The 21,243-nt window shown below is 44.9% G+C and overlaps 1 protein-coding gene across 1 annotated transcript in view; it reads right to left on the bottom strand.

Annotated features, from left to right (window-relative positions):
- Positions 1-21,243, bottom strand: part of LOC135057022 (zinc finger protein 585A-like) — a 71,649-nt gene that overhangs the window by 21,955 nt on the left and 28,451 nt on the right. The gene's annotated exons all lie outside the window — the stretch shown is intronic.

The raw sequence follows: 21,243 nt of genomic DNA, 5'->3' as shown, positions 1-21,243 counted from the left end.
ATTATGGTGTGTAATAATGTGTAATGGGCATTACGGTGTGTAGTAATGGGTATTATGGTGTGTAATAATGTGTAATGTGCATAACACTGTGTAATAATGTGTAAGGGGCATTACGGTGTGTAATAATGTGTAATGGGCATATCGGTGTGTAATACTGTGTAATCGGCATGGTGTGCAGCATAATGTGTAATGGGCATAACGGTGTGTAATACTGTGTAATAGGCATTATGCTGTGTAATAATGTGTAAGCATAACGGTGTGTAATAATGTGTAATGGGCATTATGGTGTGTAATAGTGTGTAATGGGCGTTACGGTGTGTATTAATGTGTAATGGGCATTATGGTGTGTTATAATGTGTCAGTGGCGGCTGGTGTTAGACGTGCCGGCTCCCGGCCGTTGCCTAGCAACCTGGGACACTCAGCTGCCGCCCCGAACTCCAGTCCCGGCTTTTACCAGCAGCCGGGACACTGCACAGCTGGACAATTAGGTCTGGGGGGCTGGTGTGCTGGATCTCCCATGATAGGTCAGGACCTTTTTATGGGAGCCAGGATCAGGCAGCCTTGCCAGTGATAGCTTCCTGTGTAGCTGCTTCCTGCCCCTGGAGAGTTCCTTTGCAGCCTTCCAGTTCTGTGACCCTGTATCCTGGTGTCCGGAGCCTGGTCATTTGGAATCTGATCCAGCCTTCCAGTCCTGTGATCCTGTATCTGCAGCCTTGGTGTTCCTGTTCCATCTGTGTGCACCTTTACCGGTGTCCTGATTAGCGGCTCTGCCACATTTTACGGCCGTATTATTTCTTACTTTCTTGCTTTTGTGTTTTCTGTGGAGGTTTCCGCCATTGCTGTCCTCGCCGAGATACGACGGTGTCGTGTTTGGCGTTTGGGCATCGATGCTTTTGTTACAGTTTTTCTTGGTGGCCGCGCCGCACATATATATATACGTTATGGTAAGAACTTACCGTTGATAACGGAATTTCTCCTATGTCCACAGGTATCCACAGGATAACATTGGGATACTGCAGGAGGAACAAAAGGCGTTTAAATGTGCAACATTCCCTGAAAAAAAGTACGCACATCCTGTAGGTTAGCAATCTTTTCCTGAAACCATACAGTTAATGCTGATACTTGAACTCTCAAGGAAGCCCACTTTAAACCCTTCTTCATTCCTGCTTGGAGGAAATCCAAAATCCTGGATACTCTAAAAGATCTTGGATCCATACCTCTTTCGCTACACCAATGAATATAGGCTTGCCATATTCGATGATAAATACGAGCTGAAGAAGGCTTTCTTGCTCTAAGCATGGTTTGAATTAGCCGTTGTGAAAATCCTCTTGATTTTAAGATAGAGGTTTCAACAGCCACGCCGTCAAAGACAGACGATCCAGATGGCTGTGATAACAAGGACCCTGCATTAGTAGATCTGGACGTTGAGGGAGCAGAATTGGAGCTTCCACAGACATCCTTAATAGATCTATATACCAATGCCTTCTGGGCCAAGCTGGAACTATTAGAATTATGGCTCCCTTTGCTTGCTTGCTTTATTTTCCTCACCACCCTGGGTAACAGAGAGATTGGAGGAAACAGATAAGCCAGATGAAATTCCCATCTCTCTGACAGTGCGTCTACAAGGATCACCCCGGGATCCTTTGTTCTTTACCATTATACTGGAACTTTGTTTTCAGACGGGACGCCATGAGATCTATCTCTGGCAGACCCCATTTGTTTACTAGAGTCTGAAATACTTCCGGGTGTAACGCCCATTCGGTTTCCTAAATGGTGTGTAGACTGAGAAAGGCCGCTTCCCAGTTTAGTACCCCTGGCACAAACACTGCGGACAATACTGGAAGATGGAGTTCTGCCCATCTTAGTATGTGAGTTACTTCCTCCATTAATCTTTCGCTGTGAGTTCCTCCCTGATGATTGAGGTACGCTACTGCTGTTGTATTGTCTGAGCAGATCTGGACTGGTCTTCCTTGCAGAATGTCCTTTGCCTGAACTAGAGCCATATATATGGCCCTTATTTCCAACAGATTTATTGGCTTTCCCTTGTGGTCCATTTTCCCTGGAACCAAACATTTTCGAACACTGCTCCCCAGCCCTGAAGACTGGCATCTGTTCTCTCCTTGTTTAGATGGTCCGTCTGTAGCCACCAGGCTAGAGACCTTTTTACGTTTACTGGAAGCTTTATCATCTGTCTTTTTCTTTTTTTTTCTTTATTTATTTATTTTCTGCTGGACTGTGGTTTCCGGAGCCCCTATCCTTGGTTCCATTTTCCATCTGGAGCATTCAGAACCCTGTTTCCTGCTGCTGCTGAATACATTTGGAGACACTTTTCTGTGTTCTTTAACGTCTGTGTTGGTGTAAGTGCGATGTTTTAAAAATAAATGTGTATGCTTTTAAAAAGGTTAATTGCACTATTGCACTTTTTATCACTTATACTCCCCACGAGTGATTCATACTCATATAGGTGTGAAGGGGTTACATCTTGGTATTGAAATATCCATCCGTGGAGTCTTGATTTACAACCTTCAGAGATTCGGTCACCTGCTGCTGTTATTGCCTATGAGGATATCTATACGCCAGTGACTGATTTTCGTTAGGTACAAATGTGATGGATCAAATAAATTCTTTATTGTAAAAAAAGATAATTTGCACTATTGCACTTTCTCTTTTCTATTCCCTTTTTGAGCCGTAAAAAGCTCTTTTAGGTGAAGGAACTACAAATCAATTACAAAGTCTGATAATTGTGTATCGATATTATATATCACGGTACTGCTATTGGTTTATTTTTTCACCGTTTGGTGTACATTTATAACCTTGGGTGTTATTGGAGCGCTTTGATCTATTCTTCAACTTCTATACTATATCTGTTATCATTTTTGGTGCAAAGGGATATGCACTGTGAACTATAGATTTTAGCTGCACCGGTAACGTTTGCGCAGATTCTCATTATCTTTCTATTTCTTGTATCTGTCTTTTTATTGTCTGATGTCTTCCATCCCATCTGGTTAGAATGAGGTTCTGGAGTGGAATTGTGCATATTCCACCATGTCGAATGTTGACACCATCAGACCCATCACTCGCATTGCTGCATGGACTGATATTGTCTGACTGTGCAACAATTCCTGAGTCATTACCTGCACTTTGGATATCTTTTTCCCAGGTAAGATTATCCTTTGTAGACCTGAATCCAATATGGCCCCCAAGTGAACCATCTGTTGTGATGGACTGAGAGACGACTTTTCCCAACTTATGAGCCATCCGTGTCTTTGTAGACAAGCTATTGTCTGTTGGAGATGGCTCAAGAGTAATTCCTGGGATTGTGCCAGGATTAAAAGATCGTCGAGGTATGGAAAAATTCTTATCCCCTGCTTGCGGAGATAAGCTGCCATAACCACCATAATTTTGGTAAATACCCTGGGGGCTGTCGCTAGCCCAAAGGGCAAACCCTGGAACTGAAAATGTTGCTGGAGGATGGCAAACCTGAGGTAACACTGATGGGACCGTGCTATGGGCACATGTAAATAAGCATCCTGTATATCCAGAGATACCATGTAATCTCCTGGTTCCATGGCCAAAACTATGGAGCGTAACATCTCCATGTGAAACTTTGGAACCCAAATGTATTCGTTTAACATTTTGAGATTGAGAATTGGTCGGAATGATCCATTTGGCTTCTGTATCCAATAGGTTGAAGTAAAACCCCCGTCCCCGTTGTGTCGGGTGTACTGGGATAATTACCCCAGACTGAAGCAATTTCTGAATTGCTTCTTCAAGAGCTCTGGCCTTCGACTCTGTAAGAGATGGGCTGGTGCAAAAAAACCTCTGAGGAGTCTGCTTCTTGAAAGGGAAACCATAACCGAGAGATGCCACCTTCTGCACCCAAGCATCTGTCGTCGACTGCTGCCATATGTGTGCAAAATGAAGACGTTGGCCCCCAACCCTGGAGTCCCCAAGGTGGAGGCTCGCATCCTCAGACTGATGGCTTCTGTTCTGGTTTGGAAGCTGGCCGTCTATTGGCCCATTGCTTCCCACCCCTAGCTGATTTATTGTACTGAGGTTGCTTAGAATCATCCTTTCCCTTAACTCTACCTTGCCATCGAAATGGCCGAAATTTTGCACCCCTCGGCTTAGGGTTATAACTGGCCGGAATCCTGACCTTCTTGGTTTCAGCTTCCGATTCCAGAATATCTGTCAATTCTTTTCCAAACAGAATATTACCAGTGAAAGGCAAAGCTTCCAGAACTTTCTTGGATTCAGTGTCTGCTTTCCAGGTACATAGCCAAATTGCTCTACGAGCGGCTACCGTTAAGCTTGATGCTTTAGAAGCAATCGTACCCATATCTATTGCTGCTTCTTCTAAATATAGCGCAGCTTGTTTTATATGGCCTAGATGAGACTCCTGCTCCCTGGTAGGTGCAGAGAGGCCATTCTCTAGTTCCTCAGCCCATTCTACCATCGCTTTTGCCATCCAAGCTGAAGCCATAGCTGGCCTTAAAACAGCCCCTGACAGAGAAAAAATGTTTTTCAAGAAACCGTCCACTCTTCTATCTGTGACATCATTTAGTGAGGTAGACGGCAATGGTAAAATAGATTTCCGCACAAGTCATACGACATGTGTATCTACCTTAGGAGGAACTTCTCTTTTAGAACAGTCTGCAGTCAGAAAAGGATAGTAAGAATCACACTTTTTCGGAATTCTATACTTCTTATTGGATGTAGCCCAAGATTCTTCCATAATTTCCGTCAGTTTTTCTGACACTGGAAACTCAATCCTAACTGTTTTTGGACGTTTAAACACAGGTGCTTTAGATTTTGATATTGCCTTGGCTGTTTCTTCCAGAGACAGAATAGCCTTCATGGCATCAATAAGCTCAGCTATAGCCTCTGAGCTGAAACCCTCCGACTGATCATCACATGGGGTATTTGAATACACTGTATCCTCATCTGTTGCATCATCTTGTGTAGTCTGTAACATAGATGTATCTACCCTGGTTTTACTAGCCTGCTTACTTGTTGAAGCTGCTGGAACTAAACCACAAGGAGGGAGCTGCATGTAAGGGTTAATAGTGTAACCTATTCCTGGGGGTGGAACTGCAGGTGCTAATCTGTTAGCTATTGTAGATAAGGTCTTTGCGAACATACCCCATGGTGGATCTACTGGTTGCTGAACAAGAACCTGTCTTTTACTTTGCTGACACGCACAACAGTTTGCACATAACCCATCATAAGTTAGATACTGGGCTAACACCCCCACTTTACAAAATAAACATGTTAAAGGTGTAGGAGTCCCTAATAAGGTGTCCTCGTCACTTTTGCCGCTCACAGACATGGTAAATAATTTGTCAAAATAATATACTACACTCTCTGTGACTGAAATCACTTATATAAATATAGAAGTGATATCAATCTGACCACAACCCGAGCACCCGAATTGAGGTTCAGAAACAATACCGACAAACATATAATAGTAAGCAGTCACACTAGCAGTCAGTCACATGTTAAAAAATTAGACATTGTCATATGAGTATAAAATCAACCACAAAAATACTTCTCCAGTATGTAGGAGTACAATTACCATATTCTGTTTTTAAACAGCTATTTCAACAAGTTTTTCAGACATGTTATGCAGAAAACAACAGTACTGTACAGGACTCATATGCATTGTGTACCAAAATTAACTAGTCGCACTACACAGTAGATAGAATTTTATTACTGTATAACCCTTACTCAGTAGAGTGGGATACAGGGAGACTCACCCCACTTCCAGGATCAATCAATACGCTCGAAAGACACTGAGTGGACCCAGACGCTACTAGTGTACACTGCCTCTACGGTAACTGATAACGGACACAGACACTCAATAACGGACACAGACGCTCAGTGAACGATGAGTGTATGCAGACGCTCCTGTCTGTGACCCGGTATAGGCAGTAACTCTAGTGTACACGCTCGCAGCAGCCTAAGCTGCGACCGAGTTTCCTCGTGGTAGCGTCTGAGCCGGAAGTGAGGTTATCAGTTCATGGACAGGAGACGCACAGAAACTGGTCATGAACTGGGGGGAGGGGCGACCAGGAGAGCGTCTGACTCCCCCTGCTGACCAACTCCAGAGATCGCAGCCTCAACCTAGTCCTGGCGCCTATGATCCCTAAAGCATAGCGCTGGAGCACTTAAGAGTGGCGGCGCATCAACCACTGTTTGTAGTCTCCACCAATACAGTGCGGCTGTGTCCGAATTCCCCTAGTAAGTGGAACCGATGCCTTACCTTCTCCCCATGTTCCGGCCACAGCCTGGTAATGTCTACTGGACCTGCTAGAACATCCGTCACAGACGCCTGCCGAGACAGCACAAATACCCGGAGTTAAGTGTTGTTGCGACCCGATGGAGAGTTGTTGGAGCGACTCTTTCTAGCATGCATTTAAGACGCTGTTAAGAAAGATGACTCAAAACATAGTAAGACTATAAAAAGAAAGTAATAAAAGCTTAGGGCTGCCTTAACAGCAGTCCTGTGACCATGGTCCAGCTCCTGCCGCACCAAACAAAAAACGGATTTGACTGAGTCGGTGGGCGGGATTATATGGACGAGCCCAATGCATCCTGGGAGGCCAGAAAGCTTGTGACTATTTGGTGCCATTTCCGTTGTCGCTCCGGCATATCCCAATGTTATCCTGTGGATAACCTGTGGACCCAGCCGGAGAAAAACTTGGTTATAGTTTTTAGTAGTTCCCCTTTTCTTTTGTGTATCAGTTTTTAGTTAGGTTTTCCCTTTGTCATCTACTAAGACGGTGGGGGTCATCGGAGTAGGGCAGACTTAATCCACCCGTAAAACGTGGCTGCTGTGGGCCCAAGAAACCATAGTCTTGCAGGCATTAACCGACCACTTGGGGGAAACAATGGAGTCAGGGTTTCCTTAGGGGTCGCTACTGAACTCAGCTCAAACTGCAGCATCACATTCCTGTACTCAGAGCTCATCTATTGCCACCCTGTCTCTTGGGTTCCGAGTACAGAGAAGGTAACATAATGGGCATAACGGTGTGTAATAATGTGTAATGGGCATTACGGTGTGTAATAATGTGTAATAGGCATTACAGGCATGTAATAATGTGTAATGGGCATTACTGTGTGTAATAATGTGTAAAGGGCGTTCTGGTGTGTAATAATGTGTAATAGGCATTATGATGTGCAATGTGTAATGGGCATAAAATTGTTTAATGTGTAATGGACATTACGGATGTGTAATAATGTGTAATAGGCATTATGATGTGTAATGTGTAATGGGCATTATGGATGTGTAATAATGTGTAATGGGCATTACTGTGTGTAATAATGTGTAATGGGCATTATGATGTGTAATAATCTGTAATGGGCATTACGGTGTGAAATAATGTGTAATGGGCATTACTGTGTGTAATAATGTGTAAAGGGCGTTCTGGTGTGTAATAATGTGTAATAGGCATTATGATGTGCAATGTGTAATGGGCATAAAATTGTTTAATGTGTAATGGGCATTACGGATGTGTAATAATGTGCAATGGGCATAACTGTGTGTAATAATGTGTAATGGGCATTATGGTGTGTAATAATGTGTAATGGGCATAACGGTGTGTAATAATGTGTAATGGGCATTACGGTGTGTAATAATGTGTGTAAAGATATAGGGGGGCTAATACTGTATTTGTGGTGTTTCAATCTGTATAGCGTTTAATGTACTTTTTATTCCTTCTGTTCCCATGTCTCTCTGGCTTGTGTCACTATTACCCCATGTGTGTGTTCATCCATTACCCTATATATTCTGTACTATAATCTTACCCAGGTAAATACAGGTGGGCTGTGACCTGGCACCTAGTGCTGTCATGTTATGTTCTTGTAGGAGAATGCCAGTCTGGTATGAGGTTACTACAGGTTATCATTGCCATGCCTATTGAGTCCATCTATGATCCTTATATGGTCACACAGGAAATACATTTGAGGACCAGGTAATGTCTCTTTGAAGCTTCTCCTCCACAGGGGACAATCAGGACTTAAACCAATTTCCCTGTCATTGTTCCTTCTGTTTACTGTCCCCTGTCCCATCCTGGTCTCTCACAGACAACTCGGAGCCTGACCCAGCATGTGGTCAGCAGGAGAAGGCCAGCTGTGGGAGGGAGTAGGGAAATACCTGAGGTGGGATACCACCAATCAGGAACCTGCGTCTCCTCCCCAGGTGAGCGTGGCATGATGGGCATTTGGAAGGTTTTAAAAGAGGTTGCGCAGGTCAGCTCCTCATGTTAGTCGCAGGACTCTGGCTAAGGGGTGATTCTCTGCCAGGGTACCTTGTGGAACGCATCAACAGTGCTGTGTGGACTTATATGTACTTACTACTGCATGGACTAATCTGCTATCACTGCTGTGTGGACTCAGTGATAGTTCTGCTGTATGGACCTGTTTATCTGGAACTTCTGCATGGAATTGCTGTGGACCTAAATCCTCTACTGGGACTTACTATCTGGACTGCTACCTGTATACTGTTTCTGGGCTATATTTACTTCTGCTTCCTGTGAATTATCTACTACTGTGTGCGGTGAGAAATAAACCATCACTTTGGTTTCATCGGCTCTGTGTTTGAGTGATTAGAAGAACCCTGTATCTTCACATTGTGTAATGGGCATTATGGTGTGTAGCATAATGTGTTATTGACATTACGGTGTGTGATAATGTGTAATGGGCATTATGGCATGTGATAATGTGTAATGGGCATAATGGTGTGTAATAATGTGTTATGGGCATTATGGTGTGTACTAATGTGTAATGGGTATAACGGTGTGTAATAATGTGCAATGGGTATAACGGTGTGTAATAATAATATGTAATGGGCATTGTGGTGTTTAATATTGTGTAATGGTCATTACGGTGTGTAATAATGTGTAATGGGCATTATGGTGTGTAATAATGTGTAATGGGCATTACTGTGTGTAATAATGTGTAATGGGCATTATGGTGTGTAATAATGTGTAATGGGCATTATGATGTGTAATAATGTGTAATGGGCATTATGGTGTGTAGCATAATGTGTTATGGACATTACGGTGTGTGATAATGTGTAATGGGCATTATGGCATGTGATAATGTGTAATGGGCATTATGGTGTGTAATAATGTGTTATGGGCATTATGGTGTGTACTAATGTGTAATGGGTATAATGGTGTGTAATAATGTGTAATGGGTATAACGGTGTGTAATAATAATATGTAATGGGCATTGTGTTGTTTAATATTGTGTAATGGTCATTACGGTGTGTAATAATGTGTAATGGGCATTATGGTGTGTAATAACGTGTAATGGGCATTATGGTGTGTTATAATGTGTAATGGGCATTATGGATGTGTAATAATGTGTAATGGGCATTACGGTGTGTAATAATGTGTAATGGGCATAACGGTGTGTAATAATGTGTAATGGGCATAACGGTGTGTAATAATGTGTAATGGGCATTACTATGTGTAATAATGTGTAATGGGCATAACGGTGTGTAATAATGTGTAATGGGCATTATGGTGTGTAATAATGTGTAATGGGCATAACGGTGTGTAATACTGTGTAATGGGCATTACTATGTGTAATAATGTGTAATGGGCACAACGGTGTGTAATAATGTGTAACGGCCCTGCAGCTGGTTGCTCATAAATGAAGTTGCTGTGTGTGCTATACTATACAGATTGTATGACATAGGTATGTACATTACACTTGTACTTTGTAGTTAAATTGTGTTTAACAGATGTGTCAGGAGAGGCAAATCGCAAATTTTGGTCTGGATTAATTGAATTGTATCATTAAAACGAGTGCCTGTGGCACGTAAAAAGCGCGGACTATGCCAACAGAAGAAAGAGGAATCGGGCATATGAACAGATTATCAGATACAGTAGAGCCAGGAACAGCGCTGCAGACGTAAATTGGGTAAAGAAGAGGATTGCAATCTTCCGAACAGTGTTTTTGTAGGAGCACAAGAAGTACATGGATTCGCAATTATTATTATTATCCTTTATTTATATGGCGCCACAAGGGATCCGCAGCGCCCAATTACAGAGTACATAAACAAATAATCAAGCAGGAAAACAGCAACGTACAGTTGGCAATATAGGACAAGTACAGGGTAAATAAACATAGCTACATCAGCAGATGACACTGGAATAAGTATCAGGTGGCAGAAGACTGCTGGATTTGGTGCAGCTGAATATTATTAAAGTAAGAAAAGGATAAGCACATGAGGGAAGAGGGCCCTGCTCGTGAGAGCTTACATTCTAAAGGGGAGGGTAGACAGATAGGGGTGAGACAGATGGGATACATAGAGAGCGTGGAACAGAGGTTTAGGATGAGATTTGGCTGGGTTTGGTGAAAAAGTGGGTCTTGAGAGCTCGTTCAAAGTTTTGTAGAGAGGAGGAGAGTCTGAGGGGGAAAGGTAGGGAATTCCAGAGAAGTGGTGCAGCACGTGAAAAATCTTGGAGGTAGGAGTGGGAGGAAGTAATCCGTAGGCAGGAGTGTCGACGTGCATTAGCAGAGCGAAGAGGACGGGTGGGAGTGTAAAGGGAGATAAGGTCAGAGATGTAGATGGGAGAGGAGTGGGTGAGGGCTTTGTAAGCAAGTGTGAGAAGCTTGAAATGGATTCTGAAAGGGAAGGGGAGCCAGTGAAGGTCTAGTAAGAGAGGAGAGGACGTAGTGCGTTTGGTGAGGAAGATGAGCCGGGCAGCAGCATTGAGTATAGATTGGAGTGGAGAGAGGTATTTGTCAGGAATGCCAGTTAGGAGATTACAGTAGTCCAGTCTGGAGATGACCAGTGAGTGGATAAGAGTCTTAGTAGCATCCTGGGTCAGAAAGGGTCTGATCCTGGAAATATTTTTTAGATGAAAACGGCAGGTTTGTGAGAGGTGCTGAATGTGTGGTTTGAAGGAGAGGGAGGAGTCGAGGATTACTCCAAGACAGCGTACTTGGGGGCTAGAGGAGATAGTAGTGCCATCAATAGATAATGAGATTGCAGGAGGTGAGGTTATGCGGGAGGGAGGGAAGATGATCAGCTCGGTCTTAGACATGTTAAGTTTAAGAAAGCGCTGGGACATCCAGGAAGAGGTAGCAGAGAGACAGTTGGAGATACGAGTGAGGAGAGCAGGGGAGAGGTCTGGAGAGAAAATATAGATTTGAGTGTCATCAGCATAGAGATGATATTGGAAACCAAAAGAACTAATGAGCTTACCTAGTGAGGACGTGTAGAGAGAGAAGAGTAGAGGAACAAGGACAGAACCTTGGGGTACCCCTACAGTTAGTGGAAGTGAGGGGGAGGTAGAGTCATAAGAGGAGACTGATAATGAACGGTCAGAAAGGTAGGAGGACAGCCAAGAAAGGGCAGTGTCACGCAGACCAATGGAGTGAAGGATTTGCAGTAGGAGAGGATGGTCCACAATGTTCAGGAGCCGGGACGGATGAGGTTTACAAGCCAACACTGTGGTATTATGGCCTCATGAAATTCACTTTGGAGCAAGAGCCAAGGATAAGGTCATGGTGTAATCTGGTTTTGTATTCTCCCACTCTTGTGGAAGAGGAGGCATCGGAGAGTCTGGATCTGGTAAATACACACACATTTGTATTGTATTGTACCCAAACATTTTTACATGGAGTTTTTTGTTTTATATTGCAGGATATTACACCGAAGCTGGGAGTGGAGCCTTCCATGAGCGAGGCAACTGAAGTGGACGACCCAGTTCCACAGCCATGACCCACGAAACAGCAGAGGTCATCCAGAAATCCACTTCTGCCCCACCCTGTACACAACAGTTTTTTTACTCACGCCGAGGAGGTTCTTAAAAGGCCCCCGGACTTGGTGCAATCTTTTGGCAATTACATCGTGGTAGAAATGTAACTGATGAAGGAGGATGAAAAGATCTACAAGTGTCTGGTTCTTGATGCTACCTCATGCACAAACAATGAATCTCTTGTTGAGGCGTGTGAGATAACACCACCTGCCAGGCGCTGTCTCCCAAATGTGCCCCCACCCACCTACACATATCCCCAACCATGCATTATGTGCCAGGAAACCTTCCTCAACAGATGAGCTGTTTTCCGCCAGGACCCATACAGCCCACCCCCTCCTCCAATTCCAGTGTCTCCTCCAGTGGTGCGTACTTAGACATGCTGAGTACACAGTCCTCTGTACTGGCCGATCCTCATTTTTTATATTTATAATTAGTTTTTTGTCAAACCATTTTTTTTTGTTATTTTAAAATATTGGTGTTGCCCTTACCCTAGTCTCTTGCTCCAAGTGACCTGTATTGAGGTCATTAGTACCACAGCGTTGGTTTTTTAACCTCATTGTCCTGGACTTCTGATCATTGTGATCTATGCACTTCTTATGTTCCTTCTAAAAGCACTGGGGGTAATTCCAAGTTGATCGCAGCAGGAATTCTGTTAGCAGTTGGGCAAAACCATGTGCACTGCAGGGGAGGCAGATTTAACATGTGCAGAGAGAGTTAGATTTGGGTGGGGTGTGTTCAATCTGCAATCTAATTTACAGTGTAAAAATAAAGCAGCCAGTATTTACCCTGCACAGAAACAAAATAACCCACCCAAATCTAACTCTCTCTGCACATGTTATATCTGCCCCTCCTGCAGTGCACATGGTTTTGCCCATCTGCTGCGATCAACTTGGAATTACCCCCACTGTTCAGAATTCTGCACTTTATCTTGCTAAAAAGGCTCTTGTTCTCGCGATAGAGTCAATGGGGTAAATTTACTAAGGTGGGAGATTTTTAGAACTGGTGATGTTGCCCATGGCAACCAATCAGATTATATCTATTATCTGCTAGAAGCAGCTAGATAAATGGTAAGTAGAATCTGATTGGTTGCCATGGGCAACATCACCAGTTCTAAAAATCTCCCACCTTAGTAAATTTACCCCACTGAGTCCAGACCAGAATTGGTGATTTTCTTCTATTTTTTTTATATGTAAAGTTTTTTGGGAATTTTTGTTTTTGTTTTTCTTGTTTAATTAATGGTTGTTAATGCAAATGTCATTTTGTGTAACATATTTTTGTAAAAATCAGAGGGTCAGCGAGATGTTATGGAGCCAATGTATCATTTAATATTTCCTGCTAATTCCCCAAAAAAACCGTACCTCCCAAATGTAAGTAGAAGGGACTGCAGCAGGTATCTCCCATACCTTCATACATGTACGTCTCCAGGCAAGGGTCAGGTAAGTTTTCTTTTTTTTTTTTAAATACAACAACCCTATTTCACCTACAAGTAAAAAAAACAAACTGAACCTTTGAACAGACATAACTTATTTAAAACAAAAATAAACAAATGAAATAAATATATATATATACACATATACACACACACACACACACACACACACACACACACACACACACACACACACACACACACACACACACACGAAGGGAATATGGAAATCAGAGGAAATCACATGATGTAATTGCAGCTTCCTGACAGGCCACCGCCCCCACTCCACATGAATGCACTGATATAAAATGTCTGCCACTATTTATTTACACAGAGCCCCCCCCCCCCCCCCTGTAATGTCACCCCAATATTCTAATAAGCTGTCAAAGTCAGACATAACCAAAATCACAAGTACATACAGTCACTATTGGTGGTTCTGGGCTCCGGCCAGTTCAAGGGAAATTGCTGTCACAATGGCAGCGTGTGTACCCACCTTTACACACCAGAGATATTTATACACAGCACCACTGATATTATGTGGACACAAAAATAACAATACAAGTGACACTTTAACAGGAAATTGTTTCTGTCACCATAGCGACAATTATCTGCTAATAAGATAATACACAGACAAATAAAAAGACTCAACGGAAATCTTTTGTTTTTAAATGACATTATTTCATATCTTTAATACACACATTTTGTCCATCTATATTTTAAACTTAAAAAATACTTTACTATGTGCACAACATGGATAAAAACAGGATTTTAATACCTACCGGTAAATCCTTTTCTCCTAGTCCGTAGAGGATGCTGGGGTCCACTTTAGTACCATGAGGTATAGACAGTTCCGCAGGAGCCATGGGCACTTTAAGACTTTTCCAGTGAGTGAACTGGCTCCTCCCTCTATGCCCCTCCTCCAGACCTCAGTATAGGAACTGTGCCCAGGGAGATGGACATTTTGAGGAAAGGATTTATTTTAAAGTGAACGGTGAGATTCATACCAGCTCACACTTCAACCATGCCGTACAACAGGGCATTCAACATAAAACATGTCAACGGCATGAACAAATTTACAGCAACATGCTGAAAAGAAGCGTAACACAACTCTTGTGTAATTACAGCTAACAACTGCAGGTAAAGTACGCACTGGGTCGGGTGCCCAGCATCCTCTATGGACTAGGAGAAAAGGATTTACCGGTAGGTATTAAAATCCTGTTTTCTCATACGTTCTAGAGGATGCTGGGTCCACTTTAGTACCATGGGGTTATACCAAAGCTCCAGAACGGGCGGGAGAGTGCAAATGACCCTGCAGCACCGATTGACCAAACTTGAGGTCCTCATCGGCCAAGGTATCAAACCTGTAAAAGCGTACCTCTGATCCAGCGCGCAATGGTCTGCTTAGAAGCAGGACACTCAATCTTGTTCGGAGCATACAGGACAAACAGAGCCTCTGTTTTCCGTATTCGAGCTGTTCTTGCGACATAAATTTTCAAAGCCCTGACCACATCCAGTGACTTTGATGTAGAAAAGGTGTCAGTGGCCACTGGCACCGCAATAGGTTGGTTTATATGGAAAGAGGAAACCACCGTTGAAAGAAATTGCTGACGAGTTCTTAACTCCGCCCTATCTTCATGGAAGATCAAGTAAGGGCTCTTGTGAGACAAGGCCCCTAGCTCAGACACCCTCCTTGCAGATGCCAAGGCAAACAGTATGACCACTTTCCAAGTGAGAAACTTCAACTCTATCTCCTGTAGAGGTTCAAACCAATGTGATTGAAGGAACTGCAACACCACGTTAAGATCCCATGGTGCCACCAGAGGCACAAATGGAGGTTGGATGTGCAAAACCCCTTTCACGAACGTCTGAACTTCTGGAAGGGAGGCCAATTGTTTCTGAAAGAAAACCGATAAGGCCGAAATCTGGACCTTAATTGAGCCCAATTTTAGGCCCGCATCCACACCCGCCTGTAGAAATGGAGAAAACATCCCAACTGAAACTCTTCCGTTGGAGCCTTCTTGGATTCACACCAAGATACATATTTTCTCCAAATACGGTGGTAACGTTTAGACCATGGGTCTTCAACCTGCGACCCTCCAGCTGCTGTGGAACTACACATCCCAGCATGCCCTGCCTCAGTTTTAGCATACCTTAATAGCAAAACTGTGGCAGGGCATGCTGGGATGTGTAGTTTCACAGCAGCTGGAGGGCCACAGGATGAAGACCCATGGTTTAGACGTTACTCCTTTCCTGGCCTGAATGAGGAGCCATGCCGTCAAAACGTAGCCGCGGTAAGTCTTGATACACGCACGGCCCCTGCTGCAGCAGTTCCTCGCAAAGAGGAAGAGGCTGAGGATCTTCTATGAGTAATTCCTGAACATCTGGATACCAAGCCCTCCTTGGCCAGTCTGGGACAATGAGGGTCGCTTGAACCCTTGTTCTTCTTACGATCTTGAGAACTTTTGGAATGAGTGGAAGTGGAGGGAAGACATACACCAACCGAAACACCCAGTGTGTCACCAGTGCATCCACTGCTATTGCTTGAGGGTCTCTAGACCTGGAACAATATCTCTGAAGCTTCTTGTTGAGCCGAGATGCCATCATGTCTACTTGAAGAACTCCCCAAAGACCTGCCACCTCTGCGAAGACTTGTGGGTGGAGGCCCCATTCTCCTGGATGGAGATCGTGTCTGTTGAGGAAGTCTGCTTCCCAGTTGTCCACTCCCGGAATGAAAAATCGCAGATAGAGCGCTTGCATGTCTTTCTGCCCAGAGGAGGATTCTTGTTGCCTCTGCCATCGCCGCTCTGCTTTTTTTTCCGCCCCGACGGTTTATGTACGCCACTGCTATTACATTGTCGGACTGGATCTGTACAGGTAGATCTTGAAGAAGATGCTCCACTTGTAGAATAACGTTGTAAATGGCTCTCAACTCCAGAATGTTTATGTAAAGACAAGTTTCCTGACTTGCCATCTTCCTTGGAAGCTTACTCCGTGTGACTGCTACCCAGCCTTGGAGACTTGCATCCGTGGTCACCAGGACCCAGTCCTGAATCCCGAACCTGCGACCCTGCTGTAGGTGAGAACTGTGTAGCCACCACAGGAGCGAAACTCTGGCTTTGGATGACAGGATTATCCTCTGGTGCATGTGTAGATGGGATCCGGACCACTTGTCCAACAGGTCCCACTGGAATACTCTGGCATGGAATCGGCCAAACTGTAAGGCCTCGTAGGCCGCTACCATCTTTCCCAACAACCGAATGCATTGATGAATTGACACTCTTGTCGGTTTCAGAATTTGTTTGACCATTCTCTGGATTTCCAGAGCCTTTTCCACTGGAAGAAATACCCTCTGTACTTCCGTGTCCAGTATCATTCCCAGAAAGGATAACCTTGTCGTCAGTTCCAACTGTGACTTTGGAAGGTTTATGATCCAACCGTGTTGTTGGAGAGTGCAATGTTCTGCACCAACCTTTCCCCGGACCTCGCTTTTATTAGGAGATCGTCCAGGTAAGGAATTATATTGACTCCCTTCTAACGAAGGAGGACCATCATCTCCGCCATCACCCTGGTGAAGACCCTCGGTGCCGTGGAGAGTCCAAACGGCAACGTCTGAAATTGGTAATGACAATCCTGTATCGCGAATTTCAGATAAGCTTTATGCGGAGGATAAATAGGAACATGTAAGTAGGCATCCTTTATGTCCACCGACACCATGAAATCCCCTTCCTCCAGACTGGAGATCACTGCCCTGAGAGATTCCATCTTGAATTTGAACCTTTTCAGGTAGAGATTCAGAGATTTCAGGTTCAGGATCGGTCTGACCGAGCCGTCCGGATTCGGAACTACGAAGAGGCTTGAATAAAACCCTTCTCCCTGTTGTGACAGGGGAACCAGGACGATGACTTGATCCTGACACAATTTTTGTATTGCTGCCGTTACCACTTCCCTGTCTGGGAAAGAAACTGGTAAGGCCGATTTGAAAAAACGGTGCGGGGGAACGTCTTGAAACTCCAGTTTGTACCCGTGGGACACTATTTGTAAGACCCATGGGTCCAGGCCAGAATGAACCCAGAACTGACTGAAAAGTTTCACACGTGCCCCCACCTGAGCGGACTCCCGCCACGGAGCCCCAGCATCATGCTGTAGATTTGGCAGAAGCAGGGGATGATTTCTGCTCCTGTGATCCTGGAGACGCTGTGGGCTTTTTTCCTCTTCCCCTTCCTCTACCCGAAAAGAAAGGGGAACCTTTTCCCTTTTTGTATCTATTGGGCCGAAAGGACTGCATCTGAAAGTGATGTGGCTTTTTCGGAGCATAAGGCAATAAAGTCGATTTACCTGCGGTAGCCACAAAAACTAAAGTATCCAGCCCGTCTCCAAACAAGGCTTCCCCTATATACGGGAGAGACTTCATATTCCTTTTGGAATCTGTGTCAGCATTCCATTGATGAATCCACAACGCTTTCCTTGCCGAGACTGCCATGGTAGTTGCTCTTGATCACAAGAGCCCAATATCTCTCATGGCTTCACGCATGTACCCTGCAGCGTTTTTAATATGACCCAACGGTAGGAGAACCTCGTCTCTATCTATTGTCAATTTCAGATGATAAGTTATCTGACCACTTTTCAATAGCACTACTATCCACGCACAGGCAATTGTAGGCCTGAGTAGTGTCCCATTGGCCACATAAATAGATTTTAACGTAGTCTCCAACTTGCGGTCTGCCGGCTCGAGTGAAGCCGTCCCAGGAGCAGGGAGAATTACCTTTTTGTTAATCGTGGCAGGGCACTGTCTAAAACGGGGGGTGACGCCCACCTTTTCCTGTCCTCTGCCGGGAACGGATAAGCAGCCTGAATCCTTTTGGGGATCTGAAATTTCTTTTCAGGGTTTGCTCAGACACCCTCAAAGAGAGTGTTCAGTTCATGAGGAGGAAAAGTTACATTCATTTTCTTTTCTTTATAAAGGTAAACCTTCTGCTGAGGAAAAGCAGGGGTCTCTGTAACGTCTAACACCTCCTTTATAGCCACAATCATGTACTGAATGTTTTTTGCTAATTTTGGATCTATTCCCTGGAATCACTAGTGTCGACACAGGAATCAGAGTCCGTGTCGGTGTCAGTCTGTATTACCTGAGTAAATGACCTCTTATGGGACCCAGAGGGGTCCCCTGTGGATGAAAAAGCAGAGTTTTGACAAATCACATCTTCCACAGACTTTCTCCAGGTTTCTGCATGAGACTCAGACTTATCCAATCTCTTACTGATATGATTCACACTTTCATGTAATTCTTTCACCCATTCAGGCTCATGGTGTGCTGGCAGTGTCACCACATTACAACTCTGTCCCTAAAATGGATTCCTCAGGGGAAGAGCACCCTGCCTCAGACATGTCACACACGTGCACAACCACACCACAGACACTCTGGGGATTATAGGGGACAGACCCACAGTAAAATCTGTCAGAGGGACACAGAAAGGAATTGCCAGTCCACAACTCAGCGCCTAAAGAAAAAATCCCTGTGTCGCGTACTTTGTACACAGAGACTTTCCAGTGCTTATATATTGCCAATAATAGTTTGAGCACCTCAATATTACACTTCTCCCCCCCCCTTTTTGCACCATGATACTTGATTCAGAAGTGGAGGAGGACCAACGTTTCTTCCCCTGCAACCTTGCTTGGAGAAAATGGCGCTGAGCAGTGTTCTGGCTGACTGAGGAGGAAGCCTTGCCCCTGTAATGGCGCATTTACCCTCAGCTTATTTGACAAAAATTTATACTGGCAGGGGTGTAGGATTGAGCCACGGTCCAATATGCCATTTTTTGCCAGTCAGAGTAGGATTTTATGCTGCCCAGGGCGCCCCCCCCCCGCACCCTGCTCCCGCTGTGTGCCTGAGTTTTGATAGCATGTTTGCGCAGCATTCCCGCTCGCTGCGCGGTACCTTTAGCCGTCACGATGACCGGAGGTCCCTCTGGCAGATCTCCGGTAATAATACTCACGCGTCTTCTGACTTCTGGCTCTGTTAGGGAGGTGACGGCGTACTGTGGGAGTGAGCGCATAGCCGCAGCTAGTGTTCAGTACCCTTCAGGAGCTAATGGTGTCCTGTCAGCAAGAAGCAGAGCCATGAAACTATGCAGGAAGTTGGTTCCTACTTCTTCTCCCTAAGTCCTATGAAGCAGGGAGACTGTTGCCAGCAGTCTGCCTGAAAATAAAAAACCTAACATAAAGTCTTTCAGTGAAACTCAGTAGAGCCCCACTAGAGTGCGGCCATTCTGCCTGGGCACATTTTCTAAACTGAGGTCTGGAGGAGGGGCATAGAGGGAGGAGCCAGTTCACACTCTGAAAAAGTCTTAAAGTGCCCATGGCTCCTGCAGAACAGTCTATACCCCATGGTACTAAAGTGGACCCCAGCATCCTCTAGGACGTATGAGAAATATCCTTTAAAGCACAGAAACAATTCAAGTTATGTTTTAGTATTGCAGGTAAGTAAAACAGATACATATCAGGAGAGCCAAAAGCCTTAGGGGGGACATTCAGACCCAGCCGCAATAGCTGCCCGCAGCAGTTTGCTGGTGTGGCAAAATGCACATGCGCAGCAGCCGCGCGGACACACACATTGCGGTCGCATCCCTGAGGGGTGAACGCGGGCCGGGACCATTTTCCAGGGGGCTGAGTGATGTCACATCTGGGTCTATCTCTGATTAACCCCCTACAAGCTTCCAGAGTGCACCTCATATCTCATCTTTTCCAAGTTACTACAAATGATACGAGATCGGTAGCACCAGTACTTTCAGGATTATTACACAGAACACACATAAAGGCTGACACTGCAAATAACAATAAATTATTACATACAAGGGATTAATTAGACATAAGGAAGCATAATCATCATTAAGTCTAATTATTAATTGGTTCTGTGCGGGACCCATACACCTTTACTGCCTCCAGCAACCCCTGGTACTGCACTGCGGCCATCCGCCCTGTCTCCCCCTCTGACACCTCAGCGCTGCTTGGGGACAATATTACCCACTTACACACTACCTCCAGCAGGCCACACTACTGCCACTCGTCCTGTCTGCCACCTCAGCACTGACTGGGGACAATATTACCCACTTACACACTGCCTCCAGCAGCACCCACTACTGCCACTCGTCCAGTCTGCCACCTCAGCGCTGATTGAAAAACAATATTTCCCACTGCACTACTGCCACCCACCCTGTCTCCCCCTGACATCTAAGCACCGCTTGGGCATTTATTGTACTGCTAACAGTCCTTCATCAACAGATGGATGTAACCAGGGCAGTAAGGAGGCAGAAGCTGCTTCTGGTACCATGGACCCTGGTCATGTAGGGCTCGGAGAGTCAGTAAGATTCTGTAATAGGGTGCTGCTAATTAGCAGCGTTTGCAATCCTTTTCCTAGCATGCTGACTGCCGCCTCCCCCCTTGATGAAGCAGAAATTGTGATCGCCTCACAATTTCTGCTTCATCATAGAAATTAGTGAAGCCTCCTGCTGGCTCAGCTTAGCTGCGACTGCAGGAGGCACGCCACGTTCTTCTCGATCTCGGCAGCTGCGTGTGATGTCATGCAGCCGCCATCATCACGCCCCTGTTTGTCCTACAGTGCCACGTCTAATCCCTGGAAATGGAGCATTGCCCAGCCCCCGGCGACCACCTCTGCCTGATTGACAAGCAGGGGCAATCGCATTTTCTGCTCCCCCCAAAGAAAATGAGGACGCATGCGCAGCACCCGCAACGTTTTCTCAATAATTCTGGTTGGATCGCACACTGCGAACCAACCTGAATCAGGCCGAGTCACCATCTTAAAGGCAGCTGGGGAGGGAGCAGAGAATGGGTGGTATGTGGCAGGAACAGGCTGGTTAGGTAACAGCTTGGCTGCTGCATTCTGTACAAGCTACAAGTGCTGCAATTCTTTTGCTGGGAGACCCACGTAGAGGACATTACAGTGTTCTATGTGTGATTATACAAATGCATGTATGACTGTAGGTCTTCTGAGGGTTCTGAGGGAAATAAGTGCTGGAGTCT

Source organism: Pseudophryne corroboree, chromosome 3, assembly GCF_028390025.1.
Source record: "Pseudophryne corroboree isolate aPseCor3 chromosome 3, aPseCor3.hap2, whole genome shotgun sequence".
NCBI classification, from domain to species: Eukaryota; Metazoa; Chordata; class Amphibia; order Anura; family Myobatrachidae; genus Pseudophryne; species Pseudophryne corroboree.
This window is presented reverse-complemented; position numbering and strand designations above follow the sequence as displayed.